Source organism: Salmo trutta, unplaced genomic scaffold, assembly GCF_901001165.1.
Source record: "Salmo trutta unplaced genomic scaffold, fSalTru1.1, whole genome shotgun sequence".
NCBI lineage: Eukaryota > Metazoa > Chordata > Actinopteri > Salmoniformes > Salmonidae > Salmo > Salmo trutta.
The window spans coordinates 45,766-69,754 of NW_021822915.1; the positions used below are offsets into that span (position 1 = coordinate 45,766).

At 44.4% G+C, this 23,989-nt stretch overlaps 2 long non-coding RNA genes across 2 annotated transcripts; both read right to left on the reverse strand.

Moving 5' to 3' along the window:
• Nucleotides 1-887: 887 nt before the first annotated feature.
• Nucleotides 888-1,215, reverse strand: LOC115187175 (uncharacterized). Its single transcript, XR_003875920.1, has 2 exons — nucleotides 1,039-1,215; nucleotides 888-937 (listed from the first exon to the last, which is right to left on the reverse strand). It is a non-coding gene; the product is annotated as an uncharacterized LOC115187175 (long non-coding RNA).
• An 11,922-nt stretch (nucleotides 1,216-13,137) lies between these two features.
• LOC115187177 (uncharacterized) lies at nucleotides 13,138-13,486 on the reverse strand. The gene is made up of 2 exons (XR_003875922.1): nucleotides 13,289-13,486; nucleotides 13,138-13,187 (listed from the first exon to the last, which is right to left on the reverse strand). It is a non-coding gene; the product is annotated as an uncharacterized LOC115187177 (long non-coding RNA).
• Between the last annotated feature and the right edge of the window lie 10,503 nt (nucleotides 13,487-23,989).

Genomic DNA, 23,989 nt, shown 5'->3' on the forward strand with positions numbered 1-23,989 from the left:
ACTCAGCGATCCTCAGGTCTCTACCACTCAGCCATCCTCAGGTCTCTACCACTCAGCCAGACACACTGATACTGACACTCTTCACATACACACATAGATATATACACACACACTCATTCACCCATAATCAGTCACTCAATACAGTATGTAGCCCTTGTGTCTGATGATGTCTGGACAGAAAAAGTATGACACTCCGTACTCTTTTTGTCCAGACAGCATCAGATACATGGTCTACACATATGGAGACAGAGGGTCTCCAGGACCAGGCCCCCAAGGGCCCTCCCATGCCACATTCCCTGGCCCAGGCACCCATACTGTCCCACACACATTTAGAAACATCTGAATCCCAAATGACCAGGGCCATAAAGTGGCACTATACAGAATCTTCTAAATGTGTGTTGAGAAACACTCCCTCCTGGTGGAGAACTGAGGAAGTGCACCTAAACCATCTAAACTAGCCACTTATAACAGTATCATTACCATCTGTTTGATATCAAATGTTTCATAGCAAAGTGTTGTTGAAGTGGTTGAAGACAGGTGCAGGTGTATAGAGCTGTAGTCAGTATTATATGAGAGGATCAGAGAGGGTTTTTGTAGAGGAGAGAGGGTATAGTGAAACACTGTGCTTCACTAGCAGCACAGAAATACACTGCACTGTCTTCAGCTTCTGTCAGTTTGGGAAAATGTAGATACGCCATTTTATTAGCTGCAGCATCTCCACTGACATTAAAACGCCCTTTAAAGGAATCTTCCACCGTTGGAATGGTGTATCTCACATACCCAATGAGTTTCAGAGCAGTGTTTTGGGCTGACTGTTGGTACCACAGTATCATGTAGTAATTTGGATCAGTGTGTCTGCAGGTGAGTTGAACTTTATCTTCAGGTCCTTTTAGTATTGCAGTAGGAGTCTGGTGAACTTTGTCTGTTTGTGACAGCCCTGTGGATGAAAACAGACAATATGAAATATACAAAATTACTCAGCATATAGACAGCAATATATTTCAGTAGTAAATCTATCTTTCATGAGGGATTTAGTACCTGTCACCCATAGTGGTAGAGTTGCTACATGTATGAGAAGCTTGATCATGTTGATGGTTCTGGAGAGAAGAGTCACATGGACAAGGAGAAAGGGTTTTCAGATAGTCAGAGATGTGATGTCATCTAGTGGGAGTGTCAAATGTATGTCAGCGTCCCAAATGGCACCCTATTCCCTTTCTAGTGCACTACTTTAGACCAGAGCCCATAGGGGGGAGAGGAGAATAAGTCAATAGAGAAGGGGAGCTGAACTGAGCTGCCGGAGGGGAAGGAAATGACATCACTTTGACGTCAGAACTTGTGTTGATATTCAAGCAGATCCCTTGTTCACCTACAGGTCTCCTGTTCAACTTAAAGGTGTATTGTGGAACATACCGGTATCTACATCATTGAAAGTATTTGTCTTTTTTAGTCTTTAGATTTGATCTGTGTTATAGATTCTGCAGTCATCACACTAGAAATAGGATATAATTTTAAGAAATACCTGAACTGTTTCTTCAAGATAACAACATTAAACACATGATTTGGTAAAGAGGTTTGATATCAACTTCCTCCATGTGCTCAGACATCTACAGTGGTGGATAGCAGGTGTGCTGGGTGTTGATGTACACTGCAGTTATGGAGTAAAGGATCAGAAGGGGGTTTTGTAGAAGAGAGAAGGGTATCTACATCACTGTGTTGACTTCAGGTCAGAAGTAGAAATAGGATGTAATTTGTAGAAATACCTGAACTGTTTCTTCAATACAACAACAACCACATTATTTGGTATAGAGGATTGATATCAACTTCCTCCATGTGCTACATTACTGAGTTGACTTCAGGACAGAACAGTAATACACTGCACTGACTTCAGGTCAGAACAGTAATACACTGCACTGACTTCAGGTCAGATCAGTAATACACTGCACTGACTTCAGGACAGAACAGTAAAGGAGAGAGAGAGGGGAGAGAGGTAGAGAGAGAGAGGGGAGAGAGGTAGAGAGAGAGAGCGAGAGAGAGGGAGTGAGAGAGAGGGAGAGAGAGAAAGAGGGGCGATAGAGAGAGTAGTCATGTGAATCACATCTATCCAGGGGGGAGTAATTTAATACCACATTGTAACATTGCATAATGTATGTTAATGAGTGATGACTCTAAACTGTAAATACTGGTATACTGTACTAGGACAGATATCACCTTGCTTATGCCATCATCCATCTGTGTTTATTCATTGGCACTGAGTCAAAGTCAAACCTCAGATGCAGGTGTTCTGAGCCGTGGTCTAATATTACCATCAGACAGGGTTTTAGTAGAGAACAGGAGGAACTCTACATCACTGTGTTGGCTGGCTGCACAGTAATAAACTGCACTGTGTTCAGGTCCTCTCAGACCCACTAGATGAAGATAAGCCTCTTTCCCACCGTCTCCACTCACATTGAAGTGCTTTTCAAACGATTTCTCCATGGTTATTGACTTGGTATATGCATAACCAATGAGTTTCATAGCAGTGTCTCCTGCTGACTGTTTGTACCATAGTATCATGTAGTAGTTAGGGATAGTATGGCTGCAGGTGAGTTGAACGATTCCTCCAGGTCCTTCTGTTAGTGCCACAGGCCTCTGATGAACCATGCTACTAAACAACTGCCCTGTGGACAGAGAGAGAGGAGAGAGGAGAGAGAGGAGAGAGGGAGAGAGGAGAGAGAGGAGAGAGGAGAGAGGAGAGAGAGGGAGAGAGGGAGAGAGGGAGAGAGGGAGAGAGGAGAGAGGAGAGAGGGAGAGAGAGGGAGAGAAGGTGACTGAGAAAGAGAGGAGAGATGGAGAGAGAGGAGATAAGGTGAGAAAGAGAGAGAAAGAAAGAGAGTGAAGGTGAGAGAGAAGGAGTGAGAGAAAGGATATTTTATTCAGTTTGATGACATTTGTAGTATCGTTAGGCTTCTCATCGTGATTTAATACCTGTCACCCAGAGTGGTGGAGCTGCCAGGTGAATCAGAACTCTGAACATGATGATGAGGATGTTGAATATGCTGAGGAAGACGAGGATGAGGATGTGATATGAGTGTCTCCTGGATGAAGCTCTGAGGTGAAAGGAGATTGGCTGTAGTAGTATCATGTTTCCTTCAGGGTGGTGGATAGTGACAGTGTTAGAGGGAGTGTCAGGAAGCCTGTACTGTAAAGCTTGCTCATAGGACCTCACTGTGAACATGACTGATTACATGATGAAGACAATGAAACCATCAGACATTAGGAGAACTAGAGTTAGAGGTCTCCCTACAGTATGTGATGAGACCATCTCTTTACATATTATATTACATCCTGTTGAAATACTGGGGTTTTTGTACAGCTGTACTTGTTGTCTGTATCACTGTGTTCACTCACAGCACAGAAGTACATGCCGCTGTCTCCTGTCTCCAACTTCTTCACTGTGAAAGATCCACTCTCAGCTACAGCCTTAACAATTGGATATTTGTCTTCACTGAAGTCTCCATAGTCTGGTTTGTTATAACTACTTGTGTAAACTACCTGCTTCATTCCCTCTCCTGGAAGCTGTCTGTACCAGTACATCTGGTTGTAGTTAGCTCCCTTAGTGTGACTGCAGTTCATCAGAACAACACTGTCTTTCAGTCCCCAGAGTATGGTGGGTATCTGAGTGACTTCACTCCCCTCAACAAGACCTGTAAGGATACAGTGAGAATGAAATCAATAGAGTTAGGTACAGTTAGACCTGAATACATCAAGACTCAGGTGAAGTGAACATATGCTTGGAAACATCAATATTTACAACTAGAGATTCTGTCATTTTAAATAAGAATTTTGTTCTTAACTTTCCTGGTTAAATAAATGAAACATTATGAAACTTTACCTGCAGCACAGTGCAGTGAGACAGTAACAGTGAAGAGAAATGTGAACATGTTTGATCACGTTATATGTGAGAGTGCTGGAAAGAGTCTGGTATCAATGTATATAAAACAAGAGGAGTGTCACATAGATGAATAGATGACAATCAGTAGACCACGGCAGGTTCCACCATATTCAACATGTCAGTGAAGTGGGAGGGACTGATGATCTGAATACATCATGCTAATTAGTGGTTCAGACTGTAGAGACATTCACATTATTAAAGTTAGAGGTCCCCCTACAGTCCATGATGAGACCATCAGCTCTTTACATATTATATTCTATCCTATAGAGCTCGCCAGCTTGTAGTCCTAAAACACGGAAATTAGTCAGCATTTTCTACCTCTGGTTCATTGACCGTTGCTATGGGAGAAATGAAGGGGGAAAATAATGGGGTTTTGGGATTTAAGGTCTGAAGTTAACACAGGCTTTGGAGATGTTATACGTGTTTTGTCCTATGCAATAACTTAAGGATCTGACATTTTTTTTAATTTTCGCCTGAAATGTCATACCTGAATCTAACTGCCTGTAGGTCAGGACCTGAAGCATGGACATGCAGAGTTGCAAAGAAAAAGCCATATCTCAGACTGGCCAATAAAAACAAAATATTAAGATGGGCAAAAGAACACAGACACTGGACAGAGGAACTCTGCCTAGAAGGCCAGCATCCTGGAATCGCCTCTTCACTGTTGACAATGAGACTGGTGTTTTGCGGGTACTATTTAATAAAGCTGCCAGTTAATTACTTGTGTCAAACTAGACACTCTTATGTACTTGTCCTCTTGCTAAGTTGTGCACCGGGGCATCCTCCCACTCCTCTTTCTATTCTTGTTAGAGCCAGTTTGCTCTTTTCTGTGACGGGATTAGTACACAGCGTTGTACGAGATGTTCCGTTTCTTGGCAATTTCTCACATGAAATAGCCTTCATTTCTCATATCAAGAATAGACTGACGAGTTTCAGAAGAAAGTCCTTTGTTTCTGGACATTTTGAGCCTGTAATCGAACCCACAAATGCTGATGCTCCAGATACTCAACTAGTCTAAAGAAGGCCAGTTTTATTGCTTCTTTAATCAGAACAACAGTTTTCAGCTGTGCTAACATAATTGCAAAAGGGTTTTCTAATGATCAATTAGCCTTTTAAAATGATCAACTTGGATTAGTTGGCACACCGTGCCATTGGAACATAGGAGTGATGGTTGCTGATAATGGGCCTCTGTAAGCCTGTGTAGATATTCCATAAAAACTCAGCCGTTTCCAGCTACAATAGTCATTTACAACATTAACAATGTCTACACTGTATTTCGGATCAATTTGATGTTATTTTAATGGACAAAAAAATAGCTTTTCTTTCAAAAAGAAGAACATTTTTAAGTGACCCTAAACTTTTGAACGTTAGTGTATATGAACTGAATATATGTGTCACGTCCTGACCATAGTAAGTTCTTATTTTCTATTGTAACCCTCTCACCAGGCTCGAATATGACTCTCACAATATTAACTTATGTAGAGTATCTCAACAGCATGGGATGTTAGGTGAGAAGGACATCGCCAATAAGTTTACAATAGGAATTCTAAGGTTATGACAATAGGGTATTAACTTCAGATGAAATGATTATAGGTTTCTGTTATTGAATCAGGGTAAACTATCCCATGCATTAAATTAAATGGAAACAATCAATGACTCCACCAAGGCAACATACATAAGGTTCCATATGTGTATTAAACCATTTTCAAACACAACATCAAAAGAAATAAAAATAATAAACCCCAATGAGTCGTGCACAACCCGTGTCCAAATTATTTCAAGTTTCCTTAAATAAATAAAAAATTACGACATCCAAAAATATCCAGAAGCACCTCACGTTGGTTTTGTTTGGTATGATCTCCAATTAGAGGCAGCTGGTCGTCGTTGTCTCTAATTGGAGGACATATTTACGCTGATGTTTGTCCCACCTGTTTTTGTGGTGATTATTTGTGAGTAGTGTTTGTTTCTCCTCTGCGGTTTGTTGTTTCTCCTCTACAGTTTGTTGTTTTGTAAATTTCAGTTATTTGATGTATTGCATAGTTTCACGGATTAAATAAATATGTGGAACGAAACACACGCTGCACTTTGGTCCACTCCTGTCACAATCTTCTTCGTCAGATGATAAAGAAAAATCATTGTCGGACCAAAACGCAGCGGGGTTATGTGCACTCATCTTCTTTTATTAAAATTGGCAAAGAAGGAGAACCAAAATAATCACGTATACAAAAACACAATGATGACTAACATGCCGGTAAGGCACAAAGCTATACACAGCACATTCTCCCACAAAAACCCATGAAAACAAACTCCTAATTATAGGACCTTCAATCAGAAGCAACGATAACCAGCTGCTTCCAATTGAAGGTCCAACCCCAATAAACTAAACATAGAAATAGACTAGAATAGACAGAACATAGAAATACACTAACATAGAACAGTGCCCAAAAACCCCCGGAATACATAAATCCAACACCCCTCTACATACACACACACCCCGTACACACACACCCCGTACCATATAAATCAAATACCCCCTGCCACGTCCTGACCAAACTACAATAACAAATAACCCCTATACTGGTCAGGACGTGACAGCTCCTTTCGACAGCCTTGACAATATGCTTGTCAACAACAGCCAGTGTTTGTTTTATTACCTGTAGACTAATCTGATGGATTGTTACCTAAATCTAATAGATTCTAAAAACAGCTGATCAGCAATTATCGATAGAACTGTGGAAATCATCACAATTGATAACTTTCAATTTAATGATTATTGTCAGGATGTGGATGGCAATATGGTGTCTGAATGGATTTTTGAAATGTTTTACTCAACAGGTGAAAGTGAGTGGTGCCCGCCCGGCTACAGCGGCTGTAAGGGATGCATGTGGGATATTTGGAGCAGAGGTATAAATAGTTGAATGGGAGATGTTTTTAACCATTTCTAATTAATATTAATACATTTTATAGTTTGGGAAACAACAGTGAATATAACCCTTGTGTTGTCTTCAGGGTCAACAATGACCCGCCACTATGTTTAACAGCAGAGAAAACCCCCTAAATTATATTTTTTAAACTTGAAATTTGATGACTTATCCTAGTGACCCCAACATTAGAAAGTGAAACATTGCCTTTGTTCATAAGCTGTACACCACCAAGGTACAAAGATTGTCTTAGGGTCATTTTTGACCCGGCAGTTATAAAATAATTTACACACCACAAAAACCACACACACACACACACACACACACACACACACACACACACACACACACACACACACACACACACACACACACACACACACACACACACACACACACAAACACAATGAGAAATTGAGATTATGTGTGCTAGTGATTGAACTCAGCCAGCAGCTCCTGAAGAGGAAGATCACCATGGTTGGCACAGTTAGAAAGAACAAGCCCTGAGCTCCCCCCTGCACTCCTCGCAACATGGGGGAGAGAGGCCTTCTCATCAAAGTTTGCCTTCACCCCCACCACCACTCTAGTTTCTTACCTCCCAAAGAGGAATCAAATCAAATCAAATGTATTTATATAGCCCTTCTTACATCAGCTGATATCTCAAAGTGCTCTACAGAAACCCAGCCTAAAACCACAAACAGCAAGCAATGCTAGAAAGGCCAAAACCTAGGAAGAAACCTAGAGAGGAACCAGGCTATGAGGGGTGGCAAGTCCTCTTCTGGCTGTGCCGGGTGGAGATTATAACAGCACATGGGCTAGATGTTCAAATGTTCATAAATGACCAGCATTGTCAAATAATAATAATCATAGTAGTTGTCGAGGGTGCAACAAGTCAGTAACACAAGAGTAAGTGTCAGTTGGCTTTTTCATAGCCGATCTTTGAGAGTATCTCTACCGCTCCTGCTGTCTCTAGAGAGTTGAAACTGCAGGTCTGGGACAGGTAGCACATCCGGTGAATAGGTCAGGGTTCCAGCAGGTCTGGGACATTTAATGGAACAAGAATGTGGTCCTCCTGAGCACACTGCACAAAACGGCTGAGATCAGTGATCGTGAGGACAGGAAGCCAGCCATCACCCTGGACTACAACCACAACAAAGGAGGTGTGGACAACCTGGACAAGGTGATTGGAACTTACAGCTGCAGGAGAATGACCGCCCACTGGGACCTGGTCATCTTCCATAACATCATGGATGTGTCCTCATACAATACATTTGTGATATGGAACAAGATCAACCCTACCTGGATGCCTGATAAGCGGAACAAGAGGAGGGTGTTCCTGGAGCAGCTGGGAAAGGCACTTGTAACCCCACACATTCATAGAAGGGAGCGCCTGCCCTGCACAGTAGCCTCTGCAACGCTTGTGAAAGCAGTTCAGGGGGCTGAATCTTGTCCTGATCCACCTGAGGCTGCAGCTGGGGCAGGCAAGAGGAGGAGATCCCAATTCAGCCCCCCCAAAGAAGAAATGTAAAACAAATACTATGTGCTGCACATGTGAGAAATACAACTGCATGCACAAGTACTTGCATACTGTCCTACATGTGCAATTTGAGTTGATTGATTTATGTTCTTCATGTTTTTTGTTTTGTATCTATTATCTTATTATAATCTTATTTATTGTTGTTATTTATACACCTTGTGGGTGGGTGGCAATGGTTAAAAAAATGGGAAAAGACTAGTATTTTGTAGTTGAATTTGTCATTGTACAGTATATAAGAATGTTTCACTATGTTGCCAAAAACGTTCAAGACTGTTATGTCCCTTCAATAAAGTGCACTCAAAACTACTTTCTGCACATTTCTGCTACTTTCTTAGGCTATACAAGTGCTATCAGTACTTCTGGATACTCATATTTCTTTCAAGGATTCATGCCCAAATGCAGTAAACTCAATTAAGATGAAGACTTTTTAGGACTGATTGTTATCAGTGGTGAGACTAGATCATAACAAGGTGTTGTAGCTGGGGAGAGTGTGTTCCACCTGCTGATACCACAGTATGGTGTTGTAGCTGGGGAGAGTGTGTTCCACCTGCTGATACCACAGTATGGTGTTGTAGCTGGGGAGAGTGTGTAAACAGGACAGGACAGCAGTTTCTCAGGAACTCTGAAATACTGAAGATGGAGACTGAAGAACGCTGGAACAGAGGAGTTCACCTGTTACAGAAGAGGAGAGAGAGACCTGTTTGTTATAACTACTGTAGTCATTCAGGAAATATATGGAATTAGAGATTATTTTAGACGGTATCTAATCTGTGTTCAAGAATTATCAAGAGATTCACGTTCAGAGGTGAAAAATATCCAACAGTGAAATATTCTTAGTTCAACACTGAGTCAAGATGATCATTCAAAAGGACATGGATCTTCAACTCTCAGACTCCTTACTACACACCATAGTTTACTGTGGTACTGTGTCTGGTGAGTCCACATGGATTTGTTGAGTTGTAACTCCACCTACAGGAAATACATGATATCATACCATACTGTATCATGGTCTCCTGTATATCAGAGGGAACCTCCCCTTTCTGTTAGACCAGCTGGCGAGTGTTTTGGCATTGAATCAGAGTCAGATACAGTGTGATGTTAATACAGGTGTGATTAGTCTACAGTTCACCAGGGAGGAGGTTTTTGTAGAGCAGAGAGGGAGATCTGATGCACTGTGTAAACTAGCAGCACAGTAATACACCGCACTGCTATTTGGAGTTAGTTGATTGATGGTTAAGGTGCTGGTACCACCTGCATTAGCATCTCCTTCTATATCAAATCCAGCCTCAGGAAATCCAGTTTTCCCAATCATGTATCCTAAAAACACAAATTCTCTGTAGTTGGATTTCTTGTACCAAAGGATGCGATCATAGCTTGATATACTATGTGAACACTCCATTTTAGCCAACTTTCCCTGGTTCTTGTACAGGGATGCAGGACTCTGGTAAACCTGGCTACTGAGAGAAGAACCTGAAGAGATCGAGACAGAGAGAGAAAGACAGAGAGAAAGAAAGAGAGACAGACAGAGAGAGACAGAGAGAGAGACAGACAGAGACAAAGAGGTGAAACAACAAATAAAGAAACATTTTTATCTGAAACATAAAAAACTATCAAATGAGGATATTAGTAGTTGATGAAATCAATGATCTGAATACCTGCAGCCCAGGCTGTGTAACCCATGGTGATGGAGATAAGAATTCTGATCATGTTGACTCACTGTTAAGAAGACAGAAAGAATGAGACAGACAAACCACTCCACATGAATTAGAGATGGCTTCTCATCAACTCATCTATAGAAGGATGCTGCCTCCTTATGAGAACATCTAAACCATCAGAGACCTGAGATGAACCCAGCAGGAGGAGTCTATGTGGGACAGGAAGCAGGGTTTAGTAGAGCAGAGAGGGAGATCTGATGCACTGCTATCTGGAGTTAGTTGATTGATGGTTAAAGGAAATATTCACCCATTTTGAATGTTATATTATTTTTGTGGATCTCTGAGTGAGGTCTTATCAATGCCATGGGTAATTTCAGGTGTTAATGTGTATCTGAGTTATTTGCAGTCAAGCAGTCAGACATTCGTCTGGTATGACGTAGTACTGTGATAAAGTGATAAAGAGTGGTCAACCTCCCGGCCCTCTCAGTGGACCCTATGATCACTCGGCTACACAGCTGATGCCTCCCGGACTCTTCACTAACACGACTAGAAGCCACTACATCACCGGATTCCTGCCGTAAGCTCTGGACCTTTGCATCGGATCATCGCAGCTAGCTAGCTGCTACCGAGTGGCTATAGTGGCTATCGCCCTTGTCCCGAACCTAGCACCAGTTAGCCGTGAGCCAGGCGCATCTCCCGGATAGCAAACAAAATTACTACAACCACAATACCTCTTTCGCCAACTGGCCTGGACCCTTTGTCGACACGAAGCCCATCCTTTCCACCACGACTGGTCTGCCGACGTAACTCCATCCGCTGTGCCCCCAACAGGCGCTTCTACTAGCCCCAGCCTGCTAACTTTAAACGCTGTGTCTCCCGCTTGCTAGGTAGTAACGACTACCCAGAGGCTTCCCTGTTTCATCTATTGCTGTTCACTGGACCCTATGATAACTTGGCTACATAGCTGATGCCTGCTGGACTGTTCGTTAGTCACGGTACTCCGTTTTGTTTATTTTTTGTTTATCTGTCGGCCCCAGCCCCGAACTCAGGCCCTGTGTGTAGTTAACTGACCCTCTCTGCCCATTCATCGCCATTTTACCTGTTGTGTTGTCTTAGCTGATTAGCTGTTGTTGTCTTACCCGTTGTTGTCTTCGTTGTCATGCTGAAAGACCCAGCCACGACCCATCTTCAACGCTCTTACTAAGGGAAGGAGGTTGTTGGCCAAGATCTCGCGATACATGGCCCCATCCATCCTCCCCTCAATACGGTGAAGTCGTCCTGTCCCCTTTGCAGAAAAGCATCCCCAAAGAATGATGTTTCCACCTCCATGCTTCATGGGATGGTGTTCTTGGGGTTGTATGCTTCCTTCTTCTTCCTCCAAACATGGCGAGTGGAGTTAGACCAAAAAGCTCTATTTTTGTCTCATCAGACCACATGACCTTCTCCCATTCCTCCTCTGGATCATCCAGATGGTCATTGGCAAACTTCAGACGGGCCTGGACATGCGCTGGCTTGAGCAGGGGGACCTTGCGTGCGCTGCAGGATTTTAATCCATGACGGCGTAATGTGTTACTAATGGTTTTCTATGAGACTGTGGTCCCAGCTCTCTTCAGGTCATTGACCAGGTCCTGCCGTGTAGTTCTGGGCTGATCCCTCACCTTCCTCATGATCATTGATGCCCCACGAGGTGATATCTTGCATGGAGCCCCAGACCGAGGGTGATTGACCGTCATCTTGAACTTCTTCCATTTTCTAATAATTGCGCCAACAGTTGTTGCCTTCTCACCAAGCTGCTTGCCTATTGTCCTGTAGCCCATCCCAGCCTTGTGCAGGTCTACAATTTTATCCCTGATGTCCTTACACAGCTCTCTGGTCTTGGCCATTGAAGGAGAGGTTAGAGTCTGTTTGATTGAGTGTGTGGACAGATGTCTTTTATACAGGTAAGGAGTTCAAACAGGTGCAGTTAATACAGGTAATGAGTGGAGAACAGGAGGGCTTCTTAAAGAAAAACTAACAGGTCTGTGAAAGCAGGAATTCTTACTGGTTGGTAGGTGATCAAATACTTATGTCATGCAATAAAATGCAAATTAATTACTTAAAAATCATACAGTGTGATTTTCTGGATTTTTGTTTTAGATTCCATCTCTCACAGTTGAAGTGTACCTATGATAAAAATTACAGACCTCTACATGCTTTGTAAGTAGGAAAACTTGCAAAATCGGCAGTTTATCAAATACTTGTTCTCCCCACTGTATACATATACACATACACACATTCAACCATGCTCAGTCACTCAATACAGTATGTAGCCCTTATATCTGATGATGTCTGGACAGAAAAAGAATGACACTCCATACTCTTTTTGTACAGACAGCATCAGATACATGGTCTACACATATGGAGACAGAGGGTCACCAGGCCCAGGCCCCCAAGGGCCCTCCCATACCACATTCCCTGGCCCAAGGCCCCCTAGGGACCTCCCATACCACATTCCCTGGCCCAGGCCCCCTAGGGACCTCCGGTACCACCGGCCCTGGCCAACACACGTTTCCATCCCAAAAGCATCTGAATCCCAAATGACACCTTACTTTTGACCAATGTGTGTTGAGAAAAACTCCCTCCTGATGGAGAACTGAGGAAGTGCACCTAAACCATTTAAACTAGCCACTTATAACAGTATCATTACCATCTGTTTGATATCAAATGGTTCATAGCAAAGTGTTGTTGAAGTGGTTGAAGACAGGTGCAGGTGTATAGAGCTGTAGTCAGTATTATATGAGAGGTTCAGAGAAGGTTTTTGTAGAGCAGAGAGGGTATAGTGAAACACTGTGCTTTACTAGCAGCACAGAAATACACTGCACTGTCTTCAGCTTCTGTCAGTTTGGGAAAATGTAGATACGCCATTTTATTAGCTGCAGCATCTCCACTGACATTAAAACGCCCTTTAAAGGAATCTTCCACCGTTGGACTGGTGTTCCTCACATACCCAATGAGTTTCAGAGCAGTGTTTTGGGCTGACTGTTGGTACCACAGTATCATGTTGTAATTTGAAACAGTGTGGCTGCAGGTGAGTTGAACTTTATCTTCAGGTCCTTTTAGTATTGCAGTAGGAGTCTGGTGAACTTTGTTTGTTTGTAACAGCCCTGTGGATGAAAACAGTCAATATGAAATATACAGAATTACTCAGCATATTGACAGCAATATATTTCAGTAGTAAATCTATCTTTCATGAGGGATTTAGTACCTGTCACCCATAGTGGTAGAGTTGCTACATGTATGAGAAGCTTGATCATGTTGATGGTTCTGGAGAGAAGAGTCACATGGACAAGGAGAAAGGGTTTTCAGATAGTCAGAGATGTCATGTCATCTAGTGGGAGTGTCAAATGTATGTCAGCATCCCAAATGGCACCCTATTCCCTTTCTAGTGCACTACTTTAGACCAGAGCCCAATAGGGGAGAGGAGAATAAGTCAATAGAGAAGGGGAGCTGAACTGAGCTGCCGGAGGGGAAGGAAATTACATCACTTTGACGTCAGAACTTGTGTTGATATTCAAGCAGATCCCTTGTTCACCTACAGGTTGTCACAACATCCACAGAAGGTGGCGCCTCTCCTCGGTCGAGCGGCGCTTGGCGGTCGTCGTCGCCGGCCTACTAGCTGCCACCGATCTGTGTTTCAGTGTCTGTTAGTTATGTCTGTTTTGTGATTGCACCTGTTTTGTGTTTGTCATTAGTGGGGGGGTATTTAGTCTGTCTGTGTTTAGCTAGGATTCGTGCGGGATTGTTCTTTGTTACGTGTGGTGTTACGTTTATTGTATAGGCATTAGGGTTGCCGGGCTGCGCCCCGTCTGTTTCTTGAGCGGAGCTTCGTCTAGTCATTTTTGACTGTTATGCTCTCAGCCATATATGGATCTTGCCATGGAATTATTAAATTAAGTTTGTTCCAACGGATCTCAGTCTCCTGCGCTTGACTCACTCCTTAAACTGTTCATCCCGTTCGTGACAGAATCCCGCACCTCATATGGAGTCAGCAGGGACAGAAACATTTTCAATGGAGGAACAAGTCTCCCAACATGCCCGCCTCCTCCAGCGACTGGGCACGGCCATGGACCAGGTGCTGACCCGATTGGAGAGCTGGGAGCGAGTCGCTCCATCAACCCCACCAGGACCGATTCATCACCCGGCGCCCCTACCTGATCCAACCGAACCCAGTACAAGCGGGATACGGATCATGGCTCCCAGGGAGTTCGATGGGACGGCCGCTGGGTGCAAGGGGTTTTTGCTCCAGTTGGACCTGTACCTGGCGACCGTCCGGCCCTCTCCCTCCGATGAAGAGAGGGTGAGCGTCCTCGTCTCATGCCTCACGGGTAGAGTCCTGGAATGGGCCAACGCCGTCTGGGAGGGCCCAGACTCAGCGAAGGACAACTACCCGGAGTTCGCTCGCCGCTTCCGGGCGGTATTCGATCATCCCCCGGAGGGCAAGGCGGCGGGCGAGCGATTATTTCATCTGAGGCAGGAGACGAGGAGTGCTCAGGACTTTGCTCTGGAGTTCCGGACTCTAGCCGCCGGATCGGGGTGGAATGAGCGGGCCCTGATTGACCACTACAGGTGTAGTCTACGTGAGGACGTCCACCGGGAGCTGGCTTGCCGGGACCATACCACCACGCTGGACCAGTTGATTGATTTGTCCATCAGGCTGGACAATCTGCTGGCTGCCCGGGGACGTTCTGATCGGGGCCTATTCATTCCACCTCCCATCCCTCCTGCTCCAACGCCCATGGAGCTTGGAGGGACTGCTGCTGGGAGGACCGGAGGGAGGAGCCTCTCCTGCACCCACTGTGGCCGTAGAGGACACACTGCGGACCGGTGCTGGAGAGGTTCTCCCGGGAATTCAGATGGCAGGCGGAGCACCCCATCGACCTCCCAGGTGAGTCTGCACCAGCTACACCCAGAGCCCCCTGTCGACCACATGTATGTCTCTGTTTTCTTCTCTGAGTTTTCCCCTCACTCCCAGTATAAGGCACTAGTCGATTCAGGCGCAGCTGGGAGTTTTATGGACCGAAGTATTGCTGATAAGTTAGGGATTCCCCTGGTTAAACTGGACCAACCCTTCTCCGTGCACGCTTTAGATAGTCGACCACTAGGGTCTGGCCAAGTGAGGGAGGTAACAGTGCCACTGGTCATGGTAACGCAAGGGGGTCATGAGGAACGTGCATTGATTATAGAGGTCTAAATTCTATCACAGTGGGGTTCAGTTACCCACTACCTCTCATTGCTACGGCCGTGGAGTCATTTCATGGGGCGCGCTTTTTCACCAAACTAGATTTCAGGAGTGCGTATAACCTGGTGCGTATCCGAGATGGAGACGAGTGGAAGACTGCATTTAGTACCACATCTGGCCATTATGAGTACCGTCATGCCGTATGGGTTAAAGAATGCTCCCGCCGTCTTCCAATCCTTTGTGGACGAGGTTCTCAGGGACATGCTCGGGCAGGGGGTGGTGGTGTACATCGATGACATCCTGATCTACTCCTCCACTCGCGCCGCGCATGTGGCTCTGGTGCGTAAAGTGCTTGGGTGGCTGCTGGAGCATGACCTATACATCAAGGCTGAGAAATGTGAGTTCTTCCAACAAGCCGTTTCTTTTCTGGGATATCGCATTTCCACCACAGGGGTGGTGATGGAAGATGACCGCGTTATGGCTGTGCGTAATTGGCCGACCCCTACCACGGTAAAGGAGGTGCAGCGGTTCTTGGGGTTCGCCAATTATTACCGGAGGTTTATCCGAGGCTTTGGCCAGGTGGCAGCTCCCATTACCTCACTGATGAAGGGGGGTCCGGTGCAGTTGCGGTGGTCGGCCGAGGCGGACAGAGCCTTTCGTCGTCTGAAGGTTCTGTTTACCAATGCTCCGGTGCTGGCACATCCGGATCCCTCTTTGCCATTCATAGTGGAGGTGGATGCGTCCGAGGCTGGGGTGGGAGCTGTGCTTTCGCAGCGTTCGGGCGCTCCTCCGAAGCTCCGCCCCTGCGCATTCTTATCTAAGAAGCTGAGCCCGGCGGAGCGCAACTATGATGTGGGGGACAGGGAGTTGTTAGCTGTGGTCAAGGCTTTGACAGTGTGGAGACATTGGCTTGAGGGGGCACGTCACCCTTTTCTCATCTGGACCGACCACCGTAACCTGGAGTACATCCGGGCAGCGAGGAGACTTAATCCTCGTCAAGCCAGGTGGGCCATGTTCTTTATGAGGTTTCAGTTCACCCTTTCGTACATTCCGGGTTCTCGGAACCGGAAGGCCGACGCACTGTCACGTCTCTACGACACCGAGGAGCGGACCATCGATCCCACTCCCATACTCCCGGCTTCCTGTGTGGTGGCACCGGTGGTGTGGGAGGTGGATGCGGACATCGAGCGGGCGGGTCGGCTCGAACCCACTCCACCTCAATGTCCCGCGGGTCGGAAGTTCGTTCCGCTGGGTGTTCGTGATCGCTTGATCCGATGGGCCCACACTCTACCCTCCTCGGGTCACCCTGGGGTGGAACGGACAGTGCGAGGCCTGAGGGGAAAGTACTGGTGGCCCACCTTGGTAGAGGATGTAAGACACTATGTCTCTTCCTGTTCGGTGTGCGCCCAGTGCAAGGCTCCTAGGCACCTGCCTCGAGGGAAATTACAGCCCCTCCCCATTCCACAGCGACCATGGTCTCACCTCTCGGTGGATTTCCTTACGGATCTCCCGCCATCTCAGGGTAATACTACGATCCTGGTTGTTGTGGATCGGTTCTCGAAGTCCTGCCGTCTGCTTCCGTTGCCCGGTCTTCCCACGGCCCTACAGACCGCGGAGGCCCTATTCACCCACGTCTTCCGGCGTCTTCCGGCGCAGGATCTCAGTCTCCTGCGCTTGACTCACTCCTTAAACTGTTCATCCCGTTCGTGACACAGGTCTCCTGTTCAACTTAAAGCTGTATTGTGGAACATACCAGTATGTACATCATTGAAAGTATTTGTCTCTAGATTTGATCTGTGTTACAGGTTCTGCAGACTTCACACTAGATATAGGATGTAAATGGAAGAAATACCTGAACTGTTTCTTCAAGACAACAACAACCACATTATTTAGTATAGAGGTTTGATATCAACTTCCTCCATGTGCTCAGACATCTACAGTGGTGGATAGCAGGTGTGCTGGTTGTTGATGTACACTACAGTTATGGAGTAAAGGAACAGAAGGGGGTTTTGTAGAAGAAAGAGAAGGGTATCTACATCACTGTGTTGACTTCAGGTCAGAACAGTAATACACTGCACTGACTTCAGGACAGAACAGTAATACACTGCACTGACTTCAGGTCAGAACAGTAATACACTGCACTGACTTCAGGTCAGAACAGTAATACACTGCACTGACTTCAGGTCAGAACAGTAATACACTGCACTGACTTCAGGTCAGAACAGTAATACACTGCACTGACTTCAGGTCAGAACAGAAGCTGAGGAGATGCTTCTTTTGATCCATTTCCAAGGATTTCAAAATGCTCTTTAAATGAACCTTCAACTGCCTGACTTTTATAATACACATATCCAATCAGTTTCAGACTAGTATCATCTATTGACTGCTGGTACTATAATATAGTATTGTATTAACTAGTAGTATGGCTGCATACCAGTATCACTGTAACATTGGGACTTCCAATAGTGTTGAGGGAACCTGGTGGACTTTACTGCAGAGAGAACGTCCTGTGAAGAAAACAATAAAATAATATTTAAAACAGAAAGAATCATTATTTAGACACGTCTCTTAGTTGCTAGTGTTTTCAGGATGTACATACATTCTACAGACATGTTATTATTAGCTGTTATCCTGAACAGTGAGAGTGTGAACGTGATGAAAGCTCTGGTCATGATGACTGACTCTCTACTGGACGGATGGATGAAGAGAAATGGAAAGAGAGAGAGAGAGAGAGAGAGAGAGAGAGAGAGAAAGGTGGGTGGGGGAGACAGAGACATCGAGGGGGAGAGAGAGACATAGAGGGGAGTGGTGGGGGAGAGAGAGAGAGGAGAGAGGGGAGAGAGTATAAAGAAAGGGGGGGCAGGCTAGAGGGGAAATAACTAGAGACATTAGAAGAACTAGAGTTAGAGGTCCCCCTACACAATGTGATGAGACCATCTCTTTACATATTATATTACATCCTGTTGAAATACTGGGGTTTTTGTACAGCTGTACTTGTTGTCTGTATCACTGTGTTGACTCACAGCACAGAAGTACATGCCGCTGTCTCCTGCCTCCAACTTCTTCACTGTGAAAGATCCACTCTCAACTACAGTCTTCTTGGCTGAGAATTTGTCTTTACTGAAATCCCCTGAATACTCAGGTTTGGAATTAGGAATTGTGTAAACTACCTGCTTCATTCCCTCTCCTGGAAGCTGTCTGTACCAGTACATCTGGATGTAGCCAGCTCCCTTAGTGTGACTGCAGTTCATCAGAGCAACACTGTCTTTCGGTCCCCAGAGTATGGTGGGTATCTGAGTGACTTCACTCCTCTCAACAAGACCTGTAAGGATACAGTGAGAATGAAATCAATAGAGTTAGGTACAGTTAGACCTGAATACATCAAGACTCAGGTGAAGTGAACATATGCTTGGAAACATCCATATCTATAACTAGAGAAGACCGTCATTGTAAATAAGAATTTTGTTCTTAACTTTCCTGGTTAAATAAATGAAACATTATGAAACTGTACCTGCAGCACAGAGCAGTGAGACAGTAACAGTGAAGAGAAATGTGAACATGTTTGATCACGTTATATGTGAGAGTGCTGGAAAGAGTCTGGTATCAATGTATATAAAACAAGAGGAGTGTCACATAGATGAATAGATGACAATCAGTAGACCACGGCAGGTTCCACCATATTCAACATGTCAGTGAAGTGGGAGGGACTGATGATCTGAATACATCATGCTAATTAGTGGTTCAGACTGTTGAGACATTCACATTATTAAAGTTAGAGGTCCCCCTACAGTACATGATGAGACCATCAGCTCTTTACATATTATATTCTATCCTATAGTTCCACATATTTATTTAGACTGTGAAACTTAATGCAATACAATATAAACTGAAGGACAAAACAACAAACCGTGACACAGAGGAGAAACAAACACTACTCACAAAATATAATCACCCACAAAAACAGGTGGAACAAACATAAGCTTAAATATGACCTCCAATTAGAGACAATGATGACCAGCTGCCTCTAATTGGAGATCATATCAAACAAAACCAACATAGAAAAAAAAAATAGAACCTGAACATAGAAATACAAAACATCGACAAACACCCCCTGTCACACCCTGACCTACTTACTCTACCATAGAAAATAACAACTTACTATGGTCAGGACGTGACAAAAGTATTGATTCAGGGATGCTGATACTTATGTAAATGAGATTTTTCTGTATTTCATTATCAATGCATCTGCAAACATTTCTAAAAACATGTTTTCTCTTTGTCTTTAAGGGCTAATGTGTGTAGATGGGTGAACAAATATATATATTTTGTCCATTTTGAATTCAGGCTCTTAAAGAACAAAATGTGGACGAAGTCAATGGGTATGAATACTTTCTGAAGGCACTGTAGCTTTAACAATCGGTGCTATGGCATACATAACCATACCATCTGCATACAGATTAATATGAAGGGATTTAATACAAAGACCAATAATATTTATATGAATAGTAAAGAGAACTGGTCCCAATACTGACCCCTGTGGTACACCTAATATCGAGGAAACTAGACTCAACACCATCAGAACACACACATTGTGTCCTGTCTGTCAGAAAGCTCTTAAACCATTTGCAAGACTTATTGTCCAGGCCCATTTCAGACAGTTTTTGAATGAGTAGGGAATGTTCAATGGTGTTGAATGCCTTGGAAAGGTCTAGAAATATGACAGCACAATGATTTTTATGATCTATGCAGTTTAAAACATCATCTAAAACAAGCACAACAGCTGAAACAGCATTGCCAAAGACATTAGAGAAAGGAGATTGGAATCCCATTGGTGTTCAAAACGCCCCACCCAGCAGACTATCGACCAATCGCGTTCATGTTGTTATGCTGCGTCATGCGGTTGCTGAACTCATTGTCACGAAATCCCTTCTCAAAGTCAGAATATGAGATGAGAAACTTTCCTATTTTCCTCGAAAGTATGTAATGTCACGATTCCAAAGCTACACAATATTAGAGATATCAAGTTTATTATCTGTAATGTTGTACTGCTTGTTGACGAAATCCATGCTTATGTATACCCCATCATGGTAGATATCCCAGCTAGCACAGTGGATCTGGGCCGATTCCAGCTGTGAGTCAGACTCGGACGACGTCATGTGGCCCGAGTCTGGGCCGCCTTCAGCAGTACTACTTATGGCGAGGATGTGGGGATTGAACTCGGGCCGTTTCCTGTGTGAGTTATCTGGCCCAAATGTACAACTTGGGCCTCGGGCCGATGTGGCTACTCTCTGGCAGATGATTACACAGGCTGCTTTATATAATTAACATTTCATTATTTATTTATCCATATTTTCTCATTGTTTCTGTGATCAAAAAATAAATTTAACATTTGAATGAAATTCTTTAAGAGTCCTAAGACTGAGTTGCTACAGATGCAGGTTCGAGACCCGTGCCGGACGCCACCGGGAGACCCATGAGGCAACGCACAATTGGCTCAGCGTCGTCTGAGTTAGAGGAGGGTTTGGCCGGCAGGGATGTCCTTGTCCCATCACGCTGTAGAGACTCCTGTGGCAGGCCAAATGCATGCACGCTGACACGGTCAACAGGTGTATGGTGTTTACTCCGACACAAAATGTTTGTTTTTTTTGTGGATGTGTATAATTTCTATGTGTCAAATGTGTAAAAGTCATATTTAAAATGAATAAATCGGGTAATTTTGTACACATTTATTTACATTTGCATCGGGTCGCTTCTGTGGGGATTCTGGTAAGATTCCGACAAACTAAGGCTGAATTCCGGTAGATGGATACGGCCCGATGTACTTGTGGCGATTCATCGTTGCCAGCTGGGATTTCAGAGCAGCTTCAGTCTCTAGGTTTACCCCATCATGGTAGATATATCGGAGCAGCTTCAGTCTCTAGGTTTACCCCATCATGGAAGATATATCAGAGCAGCTTCAGTCTCTAGGTTTACCCCATCATGGTAGATATATCAGAGCAGCTTCAGTCTCTAGGTTTACCCCATCATGGAAGATATATCAGAGCAGCTTCAGTCTCTAGGTTTACCCCATCATGGAAGATATATCAGAGCAGCTTCAGTCTCTAGGTTTACCCCATCATGGTAGATATATCAGAGCAGCTTCAGTCTCTAGGTTTACCCCATCATGGAAGATATATCAGAGCAGCTTCAGTCTCTAGGTTTACCCCATCATGGAAGATATATCAGAGCAGCTTCAGTCTCTAGGTTTACCCCATCATGGAAGATATATCAGAGCAGCTTCAGTCTCTAGGTTTACCCCATCATGGTAGATATATCAGAGCAGCTTCACCTGCTGATACCACAGTATGGTGTTGTAGCTGGGGAGAGTGTGTTCCACCTGCTGATACCACAGTATGGTGTTGTAGCTGGGGAGAGTGTGTTCCACCTGCTGATACCACAGTATGGTGTTGTAGCTGGGGAGAGTGTGTTCCACCTGCTGATACCACAGTATGGTGTTGTAGCTGGGGAGAGTGTGTTCCACCTGCTGATACCACAGTATGGTGTTGTAGCTGGGGAGAGTGTGTTCCACCTGCTGATACCACAGTATGGTGTTGTAGCTGGGGAGAGTGTGTTCCACCTGCTGATACCACAGTATGGTGTTGTAGCTGGGGAGAGTGTGTTCCACCTGCTGATACCACAGTATGGTGTTGTAGCTGGGGAGAGTGTGTTCCACCTGCTGATACCACAGTATGGTGTTGTAGCTGGGGAGAGTGTGTTCCACCTGCTGATACCACAGTATGGTGTTGTAGCTGGGGAGAGTGTGTGAACAGGACAGGACAGCAGTTTCTCCAGAACTCTGAAATACTGAAGATGGAGACTGAAGAACGCTGGAGCAGAGAAGCTCACCTGTTACAGAAGAGGTGAGAGAGACCTGTTTGTTATAACTACTGTAGTCATTCAGGAAATATATGGAATTATAGATTATTTTAGACGGTATCTAATCTGTGATCAAGTATTATCAAGAGATTCACGTTCAGAGGTGAAAAATATCCAACAGTGAAAGATTCTTAGTTCAACACTGAGTCAAGATGAGCATTCAAAAGGACATGGATCTTCAACTCTCAGACTCCTTACTACACACCATAGTTTACTGTGGTACTGTGTCTGGTGAGTCCTAATGGATTTGTTGAGCTGTATCTCCACCTACAGGAAAGACATGATATCATACCATACTGTATCATGGTCTCCTGTATATCAGAGGGAACCTCTCCTTTCTATTAGACCAGCTGGTGAGTGTTTTGGCATTGAATCATAGTCAGATACAGTGTGATGTTAATACAGGTGTGATTAGTCTACCAGGGAGGAGGTTTTTGTAGAGCAGAGAGGGAGATCTGATGCACTGTGTAAACTAGCAGCACAGTAATACACAGCGCTGCTATTTGGAGTTAGTTGATTGATGGTTAAGATGCTGGTACCACCTGCATTAGCATCTCCTTCTATACCAAATCCAGCCTCAGGAAATCCAGTTTTCTCAACCATGTATCCTAATAGCACCAATTCTCTGTAGTTGGATTGCTTGTACCAGAGGATACGATTATAGCTTGATATACTATGTGAACACTCCATCTTAGCCGACTTTCCCTGTTTATTGTACAGGGATGCAGGACTCTGGTAAACCTGGCTACTGAGAGAAGAACCTGGAGAGAGAGACAGAGAGAGAGAGAGACAGAGAGAGAGAGTCCAGAAAGAGTTGAAACAACGTATAAAGAAACATATTGACCTGAAACATAAAAAATTCTATCAAATGAGGATATTAGTAGTTGATGAAATCAATGATCTGAATACCTGCAGCCCAGGCTGTGTAACCCATGGTGATGGAGATAAGAATTCTGATCATGTTGACTCACTGTTAAGGAGACAGAAAGAATGAGACAGACAAACCACTCCACATGAATTAGAGGTGGCTTCTCATCAACTCATCTCAGTGATCTTATAGAGTGATGCTGCCTCCTTATGAGAACATCTAAAACATCAGAGACCTGAGATGAACCCTGCAGGAGGAGTCTATGTGGGACAGGAAGCAGGGGTTTAGTAGAGTAGAGAGGGAGATCTGATGCACTGCTATCTGGAGGTAGTTGATTGATGTTTAAAGGAAATAGTCACCCATTTTGAATGTTATATTATTTTTGTGGATCTCTGAGTGAGGTCTCATCAATGCCTTCCTCACCATCTTAAATAAGCATGCCCCATTCAAGAAATTTAGAACCAGGAACAGATATAGCCCTTGGTTCTCTCCAGACCTGACTGCCCTTAACCAACACAAAAACTTCCTATGACGTTCTGCATTAGCATCAAACAGCCCCCGTGATATGCAACTTTTCAGGGAAGTTAGAAATTAATATACACAGGCAGTTAGAAAAGCTAAGGCCAGCTTTTTCAAGCAGAAATTTGCTTCCTGCAACACAAATTCAAAAAAGTTCTGGGACATTGTAAAGTCCATGGAGAACAAGAACACCTCCTCCCAACTGCCCACTGCACTGAGGATAGGAAACTCTGTCACCACCGATAAACCCACTATAATTGTAAATTTCAATAAGCATTTTTCTTCGGCTTTCCATGCTTTTCACCTGGCTACCCCTACTGCAGTCAACAGCACTGCACCCCCCACAGCTACACGCCCAAGCCTTCCCCATTTCTCCTTCTCCCAAATCCATTCAGCTGATGTTCTGAAAGAGCGGCAAAATCTGG